This window comes from Phocoena sinus, chromosome 14 (assembly GCF_008692025.1).
Source record: "Phocoena sinus isolate mPhoSin1 chromosome 14, mPhoSin1.pri, whole genome shotgun sequence".
Classification (NCBI taxonomy): Eukaryota; Metazoa; Chordata; class Mammalia; order Artiodactyla; family Phocoenidae; genus Phocoena; species Phocoena sinus.
The window spans coordinates 64,320,852-64,332,429 of record NC_045776.1 but is presented as its reverse complement, the minus strand read 5'-3'; positions in this window follow the sequence as shown (position 1 = coordinate 64,332,429).

Here is an 11,578-nt window from a genome sequence, read left to right as displayed (position 1 = left end):
TAGAAGCCTGTGCACCACAAAGAAGAGAAGCCCCCGCTTGCCGCAACTAAAGAAAGCCTGCGCACAGCAATGAAGACCCAACACAACCAAAACCAAATTAATTAATTAACTTAAAAAAATGATCCTGATGTGTCAGGACTTTAAAAAAAAGGGGGAGGGGGCTTCCCTGGTGGCACAGTGGTTAAGAACCCACCTGTCAATGCAGGGGACGTGGGTTCGAGCCCCAGTCCGGGAAGATCCCACATGCCACAGAGCAACTAAGCCCGTGCGCCACAACTACTGAGCCTGCACTCTAGAGCCCATGCTCCACAATAAGAGAAGCCCCCGCAATGAGAAGCCCGCACACCGCAACGAAGGGTAGCCCCCACTCGCCGCAACTAGAGAAAGCCCGCGCACAGCAACAAAGACCCAATGCAGCCAAAAATAAATTAAATTAAAAAAAAAAAAAAAAAAAACTAAAAATAGCACTACCATATGATCTAGCAATCCCACTGCTGGGCATACACCCTGAGAAAAACATAATTTAAAAAGATACATATATTGCAAAGTTCATTGCAGCAGTATTTACAATAGCCATGACATGGAAGCAACCTAAATGTCCATCAGCAGATGAATCGATAAAGAAGATGTGGTACATATATACAACGGAGTATTAGCCATAAAAAGGAATGAAACTGGGTCATTTATAGTGATGTGGATGAACCTAGAGTCTGTCATACAGATTGAAGAAAGAGAAAAAAAATATATCGTTCATTAACGCATACATATGGAATCTAGAAAAATGGTACTGATGAACCTATTTGCAGGGTAGGAAAAGAGACGCAGACATTGTTCCGCGAGCGGGGGCCACTCTTCATCACGGTGTGTGGGCTTCTTATTGCAGTGGCTTCTCCTGTTGCAGAGCACGGTCTCCAGGCACGCAGACTTCAGTAGTTGTGGCTCGCGGGCTCTAGAGCACAGGCTCAGTAGCTGTGGCGCACGGGCTTAGTCGTTCCACAGCATGTGGGATCTTCCTGGACCAGGGCTCGAACCCGTGTCCCCTGTGTTGGCAGGCAGATTCCCAACCACTGCACCACCAGGGAAGCCCCTATTTTTAGTTTTTTAAGGAACCTCCATACTATTCTCCATAGTGGCTGTATCAATTTACATTCCCACCAACAGTGCAAGAGGGTTCCCTTTTCTCCACAACCTCTCCAGCATTTATTGTTTATAGATTTTTTTGATGATGGCTATTCTGACCAGTGTGAGGTGGTACCTCATTGTGGTTTTGATTTGCATTTCTCTAATAATTAGTGATGTTGAGCATCTTTTCGTGTGTTTGTTGGCCATCTGTATCAAGTAGAGATTTTCTAGTAAGCTTTGTCTTGTGGTTATGACACAACCACGTGGTGACAGACCTTGTTTCATTCCTGTAATAAGAACTCGAGGACAGTGAGCATCATTGAGTCTGTCAGCTAACAGGACCGTTCCCCACGAGAGCAGCCCCTGTGTTGTGTCTCTTGCTCCCCCACCCCCAGCTCCTCTGATATGTTTGGATGCAGTGTGGCCAGTGACCCAACAAGCAGTGCTGCTCCAGTGGAGGGTTTCCTGCACGTGGGGTGGTTTCCATGAACTCACTGTGGAAGGGAGTTAATTTGTTTTAGATGTGAACAAGAGTTAACTTGTTTCTGATAAGAAAAGAAACATGCACATTGAGTTACATACAGAGTGGGTTTCTTTCAGGTAGAAGTTATGATACCCATAGTGCCCTGTCTGGAATACCCTCCCCCTTCCCCTTGATTTAGACATTGATTTATTGGCTTCTTAATTGAGCCTCCTGAATTAGTAATATAGTGAGTTAGAGCAGTGGTTTCCACATCAGCTAGAGATCTTGTTAGAAGTGAAGGTTGCACAGCACCACCCCTAGAGATGCCTATTACTTGGTCTGGAATTTGAACCCAGGAATCTGCATTTTAAACCATGCCCTTGCCGCCACAGCTCCATGATTCTAATTCGGTATATCCAAGGCCACATTTTGACCCTGGTCTAGAGTGTCTTTATTTTATGTAAGCGCTACATTTTTTAATTCTGATTTTTGGCTGCACCACACGGCTTGTGGGGTCTCAGTTCCCTGACCAGGGATTGAACCCGGGCTCTCAGCAGCTGAGTCCCAAACTGGACTGCCAGGGAATTCCCTGGAAGTTTTATAAAACAATAAAGAAGATTAACCTAAAACATAGAGCTTTGTAAACAGTTTTATATCTTGCACTTCAGAAAAAAATCAGTTACTCACATTGAAAGAGCAAATAGTTCTGAGAGACTTATTATGAAAAACAACAACCCTCCTGCCCTGTCTGACCCTCTCCCCCATTTCCCCTGCTTCTGGGGAGTCCCTTTCAACTCTTGGCTTGTTGTTTGTATTTGCCTCCATGTCTCAATTTAAACCTGTTTGTATGGCTACTCCTTGATATTTCGTTTTAGGCATTTATCTTTCAGCTTCTCCTTCCTCCTGCCCACCATGTATGGGCTCCCCATCACCCATCTCCCTGATATTATAATTCTGGTTAGATCATATTCAGTATTTATGTTATTAGGGCTGGGCATTTAAATCACAGCTGAGCCAGGTGGTAGACTAGATTACTTTCCTGCAGAACTAACTTTTTCCTAGAATTAATTCACTTACATTCTTATTGGCTTAATTTTCTGTCAACTTGTCACTGGTTTAACCTCAGACTTCTCTGGAGACATTAATACATCATCTATTTGATCAGTTTCTTCTCGATAGGCCCCACTCTGGACTGGCTTTCCTTTGTGCCTAAGGTATTGCCGTTATCATGGACTTTCCTCTGTTGAATCTCCTGTTGTTTGTGTAACCTTTTCCTCATGGTTTATTACCTCGTCCAGTAGAGACCTGCTGTGGAAGGGGTGCATGGGAAGTAATTTTTTGAGAGACGTTGCATGTCTGAAAGTGTCTTGTTCTCTCATACTCGATTGAGTATGAAATTCTAGGTTGGTGTTCGTCTTCCTTTAGAATTTTGAAGGCATCGTTACTTTTTCATCTAGCATCTTGTGTTGCTGTGGAGAAGTCTGAGACCGTTCTGAGTGCTGACCTTTGTATGTGACTCTCTCCCTTCTGTTGCCAGTGTTCTGAGATTCACACTGACGTGCCTTGGCAAAGGTCTATTGGTGCATTGTGCTAGGCTCTTGCTGAACCTTTTCAGAATGGACTTTAATCCTTCATTTCTGGGAAACTTTCTTGAATTACTTGTTAATGATTTCCTACCTTTGGTTTTCTGGTTTTGCTTTCTGGAATTCCTGTTATTCAGATGTTGGATCTCCTGGACTTACCTGTTTTTCTCCTCTTTTCTCTCCTTGCCTCCCCTATCCCCCATTTTCTTGTTTTTTGACCTCCTTTGTAGGTTTCCCCAAGTTGATTCTCTGAAGCTTCATTTTTCTTTTTTTTTTTTTAATTTTTATTTATTTTTTTGGTTGCATTGGGTCTTCGTTGCTGTGTGCAGGCTTTTTCTAGTTGCGGCGAGTGGGGGGCTACGCTTGTGGTGTGTGGGCTTCTCATTGTGGTGGCTTCTCTTGTTGTGGAGCACGGGCTCTAGGCGTGCAGGCTCAGTAGTTGTGGCTCGCAGGCTCTAGAGTGCAGGCTCAGTAGTTGTGGTGCACGGGCTTTGTTGCTCCGCGGCATGTGGGATCTTCCCGGACCAGGACTTGAACCCGTGTCCCCTGCATTGGCAGGAGGATTCTTAACCACAGCGCCACCTGGGAACACCAGTCCTGTTTTGTTGTTTTTAATAGGACCTTGGGACTTCCCTGGCGGTCCAGTGGTTAAACTCCATGCTTCCACTGCAGGGGGCACGAGTTCAAACCCTGGTTGGGGAACTAAGATCCCACATGCCGCACAGCACGGGCAAAAAAAAAAAATATGACCTCATTCCAGGGTTGCAATATCTTCCTATCTCTGAGGACGTTAATTAATGTGCTGTGTTGAAGCTTTCATCTCCTGCGTGATGTTTTCTTACCCCTTTCTGTTTTAGTCTTTCGTGTTACAGACTTTCCTTAGCTGCCTGGCAATCATTGGTAGTCTACTTGTGTTTAAGAGCAGGGTATTAAAAAGAATATACGTTTGTAAGGTGACCTGATTGGACTTTTTTGAGTAAATCTCCAATGTCCGTATCTTTAGGACTTTCCTCTTGGGCTGGTCAGATTCCTTGGAGAAACCTTCAGTCTTGTCAGGTGGGTTTACCTTGAACTGCTGGCCTACTGGGAGCTCAGTGGGGGAAGAGGACTGGGTATTTTCAGCACTCATGTCCAGATTCACTTCATCTTCCAGGTCTCTGGGAAGGCTTCCTAGTCCAGAAACCTTCTAACACCCTCTGGAGAGTAAGCATCCAACTTCTTGCCAGAGTTGGGAAGGGGCAGTCTCAAGATCATATGAAGGTCTGAATATTTAAGCACATTCTCTCCTTTTCAAAAACATGTCTTTTCTTGGAAAACATACGACTTTAAAATTGAAAACCACTTGGCAAGGTAAAGAAGATACAGAACAAAGGATGATGTCATAGAAAGATAACTGGACCAAGACTTAAGAGATGGATTCTGGCTCTGACTACCTCCACTACCAATTCTGTCTAAGCCTCTGGTTTGTTATCTATACAAGGGAGGGTTTAGACTCAGTTGATTCATGATACTGTCTCAGCTTCTATACTCACCTGCTGAGTATTTCATAACCTTTTTAAAAAAATAAAGTCAAAGCACACAGGATTTTTTTCTGCTTCTGGCCAAGATGGAGGTAATTGCCTAGACTTACCCTCATGCCTGAAAAAAAATCAAAACTCAGGACACTGAAGGAGAGTAATCCCTGAGAGATGGGAAACAAATAAGCTGAGCTTACTGCCTTGTGAGAGTTTCCAGGCTATGACACAGGGGGAACCACCAGGCTCTGGTTTGAGGAGCCAGCTCGAGTTCATAGTACAGAACAGCAGGAGAAGAAAGCTGCATAGAGGACCCAGGAGGTCTGCAGAAGATCCCTCTTGAATATTCAGAATACCGATCAGCATACAAGTGTGAGGAAACAGGATGGGGAAGGAACCATCAAAAAGGATAATAACAGTGCATTCCCACCAGCCAGAGAAAAACTCAACTCACAGGATAGTGGATAGACTATTATACCAAGAATTTTATTTTAATCAGGTATAGTAAGGTGACAGACATGGAGATGACTTCCTTGAAAGAAGAGTTGATTACAATTCTCAAGAGCAGGGAGCATGCCATGCCATGCAGGGTCACACGAGGAAACATCAGGTGGGTCAAGAGGCAGGAGTGAAAGGAGAGCATGGCCCAGAGCCTCTGTTATGGTTTCCACAGGGAAAGCGTGGGTGAGGCAGCGTAGACCAGTTTGAGTAAGTCTAGAATTGGATAATTTAAACAAATCAGAGGGCTCTGAGCCATAGGGGTAGTCTACAGTTATGTGGTACCTGGCCCTGTGGTGATTTATAGCAGGGCAGATAATGGTTTGGTGTGTGAGAATTAAACGTCGTTGCGGGTAGACTTTGGATTGGTTAGTTTTTATGTGAAAGGTATACTGTGCAGGCAAATTGTTTACTATCTCTAGGAAATAACTAATTCTAGGAGGGGCAGTCTCTCCAGGATGAGCAAGGCCCCAAGATGTCAAAGCACCATTTAAAAATTTTTAAAACATTCAATAGGGGCTTCCCTGGTGGCGCAGTGGTTGAGAGTCCGCCTGCCGATGCGGAGGACGCGGGTTCGTGCCCCGGTCTGGGAGGATTCCGCGTGCTGCAGAGTGGCTGGGTCCGTGGGCCATAGCCGCTGAGCCTGCGCGTCCGGAGCCTGTGCTCCACAGCAGGAGAGGCTGCGGCAGTGGGGGGCCCGCGTACTGCAAAAAAAAAAAAAAATTCAATAAAAAAAACATTAAACACGAATAATACAAAAATATGATGTATTTTAAGACAAGTATCCAGGAAAGTCTTGCATCATAAATGAACTATTAGCCCTAGATTGAGCATTGCTCTGGACCCAGCTAACAAATCATAAAAACAGGACTTGAAAGGATCAAGCTGTTACCAGGTCAGTTAGCTGTATTCTAGAACAAAGCCCAAAAAGATTTATAGGAACATAAAAACATCTAGCACCCTACAAAGTAAAATTCACAATGTCTGGCATCCAGTCAAAGATTACCAGGCATGCAAAGAGGCAGGAAAGCACAACCCGTAATAAGAATAATCAAAACATTCAAAACTGACACAGATGTTAGAAGTAGCAGAGAAGGACATTAAGACAGTTGTTTTTTTTGTTTTGTTTTGTTTTTATAAATTTATTTTTGGCTGTGTTGGGTCTTTGTTGCTGTGTGCAGGCTTTCTCTAGTTGTGGCGAGTGGGGGCTACTCTTCATTGCGGTGTGTGGGCTTCTCATTGCGGTGGCTTCTCTTGTGGAGCACGGGCTCTAGGCATGTGGGCTTCAGTAGTTGTGGCAGGTGGGCTCAGTAGTTGTGGCACACAGGCTTAGCTGCTCCATGGCATGTGGGATCTTCCCGGACCAGGGCTTGAACCTGTGTCCCCTGCATTGGAAGGTGGATTCTTAACCACTGCACCACCAGGGAAGCCCAAGACGTTTGTTTTAACTCTTTCATGTATTCAAAAAGTTAAGTAGAAACAAGTACAATCTAAAAAGAAGGACGAGGGAGTTCTTTGGTAGTCTAGTGGTTAGGACGCAGCACTTTCACTGCTGTGGCCTGGGTTCAATCCCTGGCTGGGGACCTGAGATCCCGCAAGCCATGCAGCACAGCCAAAATAATAATAATGAAAACAAAAAAAAGGACGAGGGGGTGTAATAGGAGGAGAAAGGAGAAGGAAAAGAGAAAGAGAAACTTCTCATTGAACTGCTATAGCTGGACGGGATTCACAGCAGATTAGACATTACAGAAGAAAAACTCAATGAACTTTAAGGCATAAGCTATAGAAACTATCCAAGGTGAAACACACAGAAAAAAAGAATTTGCAAAAGAAAAGACCTTTGGGACAACTCCAAGTTTCCTAATATATGGGTAGTTGGAGTCCCCAAAGGAGAGGTGATGAGGGGACAGAAAAAGTACTTCAAGTAATAATGGCCAAAAACTTTCCTAACTGGATGAAAACTATAAACCCACAGATCCCAAAAGCTAAATGAACTCCAAGCACAAGAAAATGACACCAAGGCATATAAAGCCAGTGGTGAAGAGAAAAATTCCAAAAAGCAGCTGGAGAAAAACAAATGTTATATTAGAGGAACAAAGATAAGGATGACATTTCTCATTGGGAACCATGCAAACGTGAAGACAGTGAAGCAACTTCAAAGTATTGACAGAAAAAATTATCAATCTAGAATTCAATACCTGGGGGGGGGGGAATAAATCTTTTTAACATGAAGGCAAAATAAAATGTTTTCAGACACACAAAGCCTGAAAAAAATTCATCACCAGGAGGCCTGCTATACAAAAAATGTTAAAGGACATCCTTCTAGAAAAAGGAAAACTAGACCAGATGGAAATCTGGATCTACACAAAGGAATGAAGATTGTATTATGGCGCTTATGACATGTAGAAGTAAAATGCATGACAATATTAGCATAAAGGCCAAGAGGGGAAAACATATACTACCGTAAATTTCTTATATTAGAAGTGGTATATTACTTGAAGTATATGATAATTTTAAAAGGTATAATATAAACCCCAAAGCAACACTAAAATAACAAAGAATTATGCCAACATTCAAATATCCAACAGCTGATGAATGGGTAAACAAAAGTGGTATATCCATACAATTAGAATATTATTTAGCCATTAAAAGGAATGAATTACTGGCACATGCTACATCATGGATGAATTTTGAAAACATGGTAAGTGAAAGAAGACACAAAAGGCCACATGTTGTACGTTTCCATGTATATGGAATGTCCATAATAGGCAAATTCATAGACACAAAGCAGATTAGTGATTGCCAGAGATTGGGGGAGGGGAGAATACGGAGTGCCTGCTTAATGGATATGGGGTTTCTTTTTGGGGTAATGAAAATGTTCTGTCATTAGATAGTGATGATGGTTGCACAACATGGAGAATGTACTAAAAACAATTGCACACTTTAAAATGGTTAACATGGGGCTACCCTGCTGGCGCAGTGGTTGAGAGTCCGCCTGCCGATGGAGGGGACACAGGTTCGTGCCCCGGTCCAGGAAGATCCCACATGACACGGAGCAACTAAGCCCATGCGCCACAACTACCGAGCCTGTGCTCTGGAGCCTGTGAGCCACAACTACTGAAGCCCGCATGCCACAACTACCTAAGCCGGCACACCTAGAGCCTGTGCTTCGCAGCAAGAGAAGTTACTGCAATAAGAAGCCCACGCAACGAAGAGTAGCCCCCTCTCACTGCAACTAGAGAAAGCCCGCGTGCAGCAATAAGGACCCAACACAGACAAAAATAAATACATTTAAAAGAAGAGATGGGATAAATAAAAAATAAATAGCAAGATAGTAGGCTTAAGTCTAACCATATCAATAATCACAGTAAATGTAAATGGTATAAACACTCCAATTAAAAAGCAGAGATTGTCAGATTGGATTAAAAAAGCAAAACCCAACTACATGCTACCTACAAGAAACACTTTATTATTTATTTGTTTATTTTTGGCTGCGTTGGGTCTTCTTTGCTGCACACGGGCTTTTTCTAGTTGCAGTCAGTGGGGGCTACTCTTCGTTGCGGTGCCTGGGCTTCTCATTGTGGTGGCTTCTCTTGTTGCAGAGCACAGGCTCTAAGCACGCGGGCTTCAGTAGTTGCGGCATGTGGGCTCAGTAGTTGTGGCTCACAGGCTCTAGAGCGCGGGCTAAGTAGTTGTGCATGGGCTTAGTTGCTCCACAGTATGTGGGATCTTCCCAGACCAGGGATCGAATCTGTGTTCCCCGCATTAGCAGGCAGATTCTCAACCACTGCGCCACCAGGGAAGTCCAGAAACACTTTAAAGACATAAATAGGTTAAAAGTAAAAGGATGGGAAAGAATACCATTGCTAACACTAGCCAAAAGAAAGCTAGAGTAGCTATATTAATATCAGACAAGTAGGTTTCAGGGATAATGAAGGTTATTTCATAATGATGATAGGGTCAGTTAATCAAGGAGCCATAACAATCTTAAACATTTATGCACCTAATAATAAAGCTTCAAAATACATGAAACAAAAAATGGATAGAAATAAGAAACAGACAAATACAAGTACAGTCAGAGTTCAGTTCTCCTCTCAATAATTGACAGACCAAGTAAGCAGAAAATCAGCAAGGATATAGTAGACTCGAACAACGTGGTAAGTCAACTTGACTTTGATTAACACAGGACTCCCAACAATAGTAGAATACACATTCTTCTCAAGTGCACACAGAACACTGATCAAGATTCAAAAGGCTTCAAGCCATATTATGTTGTCTGACCACACTATAATTAAATTAGAAATCATTTATCACAAGGATCCTTGGGAAGTCTCTAAATATTTGGAAACAAAATAACACACTTCTAAGTAACCCATAGATCAAAGAAGAAACCAAAAGAGAAATTGGAAAGTAGTCGACTGACTTGAAAATGGAAACACAACATATCAGAATTTGTGGGATGTCACTAAAGCAGAACTTAGAGAAGTAATTTATAGCACTACCCACTAAAGAATGTCACTAGACATTCGGCTCCACAAGGATTGAATATAAGCCACTGCAGCCATTGACCTTCGACACACCCTGAAAATAGTTCAGGACAGAGATCAGGAATGAGGCACTCTGTGCTCTGGGAAAACTGGCAGAACAGACCATAAGATAGTTAGATATTTTCAGGAGAAATTTTTTATGAACCTGGATTCTTGCATCTTCCCTTAGAAAAGCACTAAATCATTAACTAAGATTTCCGTTCCTTGTGACTAGCAGCAACCTTCTACTGAGATGTGTGGTTGGTTGCACCTATCCCTTTTGCCAAAATCACATATGTACTGACCTCTCCCCTTACCTCTTCTGAACAGTTTCTTGAGCTATCTGAGAGGCTCTCTCCCAGGCTACAGGCCTCAGTAAGACACTGGATAAACTCCACTCACAACTTGTACATTGTGCGGTTTTGTTTTTGTTTTTTTAAGTAGCAGTAAACGCCTATATTAGGAAAAAGGCAAGGTCTCAGGTCAATGATCTCAGCTATATTAATATCAGACAAGAAGATTTCATGGGACTTCCCTGGCGGCACAGTGGTTAATAATCTGCCTGCCAATGCAGGAGACACGGGTTCGATCCCTGGTCCGGAAAGATCCCACATGCCGCGGAGCAACTAAGCCCGTGTGCCACAACTACTGAGCCTGTGCTCTAGAGCCTGCGAGCCACAACTACTGAAGCCCACGCACCTAGAGCCTGTGCTCCACAACAAGAGAAGCCACCGCAATGAGAAGCCCACGCACCACAACAAAGAGTAGCCCCCACTCACCACAACTAGAGAAAGCCCGCACACAGCAACGAAGACCCAATGCAGCCAACAATAAATAAATAAATTTACAAAAAAGAATCTGCCTGCCAGTGCAGTGGATGCAGGTTCCGTCCCTGGTCCGGGAAGATCCCACATGCCGCCGAGCAACTAAGCCCGTACACCACAACTACCGAAGCCCGTGAGCCCTAGAGCCCGTGCGCCACAACTACTGCGCCCGCATGCTGCAACTACTGAAGCCCACGTGCCTAGAGCCCGTGCACGGCAACTAGAGAAGCCACTGCAATGAGAAGCCCGCGCACCGCAACGAAGAGTAGTCCCGGCTCACCGCAATTAGAGAAAGCCCACGCGCAGCAAGACACAACGCAGCCAAAAAAAAAAAAAAAATCTAGAGGGAATTCCCTGGCGGTCCAGTGGTTAGGAATCTGTGCTTTCACTGCCGCGGCCCGGGTTCAATCCATGGTTGGAGAACTAAGATCCCACAAGCTGCCCCCACCCCTAAATAATCTAGAAAAAGAAATTTGAAGTAAGTGGAAGAAAACAAGTAAGGATCTAAGTGGGTATCAATGAAATAGAAAACTATAGAGAATAATCAGTGAAACCAAAAGATGATTCTTTAACAAGATCAATAAAATTGATAAATCTCTAGCCAGACTGCTCAGGCAATGGGGGGAAAAAAAGAGGAAGACAAAATTACCAATCTCAGGGATGAGAGTGGTGACTGCTACAGATTCCACAGATATTAAAAGAGAATGTTACAGGGAATTCCCTGGCAGTCCGGTGGTTAGGACTCCACGCTTTCACTGCCAAGGGCCTGGGTTCAATACCTGGTCAAGGAACTAAGATCCTGCAAGCTGTGCGGCACGTCCAAAAAAAAGAGAGAGAGAATGTTATGAACAACTTCATGTCAACAAATTCCACAACTTAGATGAAATGGACAAATTCCTTGAAAGATCCAAAATACAAACACTCTCTCAAGAAGTAATAGCTAACCTGAAAAGCCCTACATTTATTAAAGAAATTGAAATTGTAGTTGAAAACCTTCCCACAAAGAAAACCTTAGGCTTGTGTGCCTTCACTGAGGAATTCTATCAAA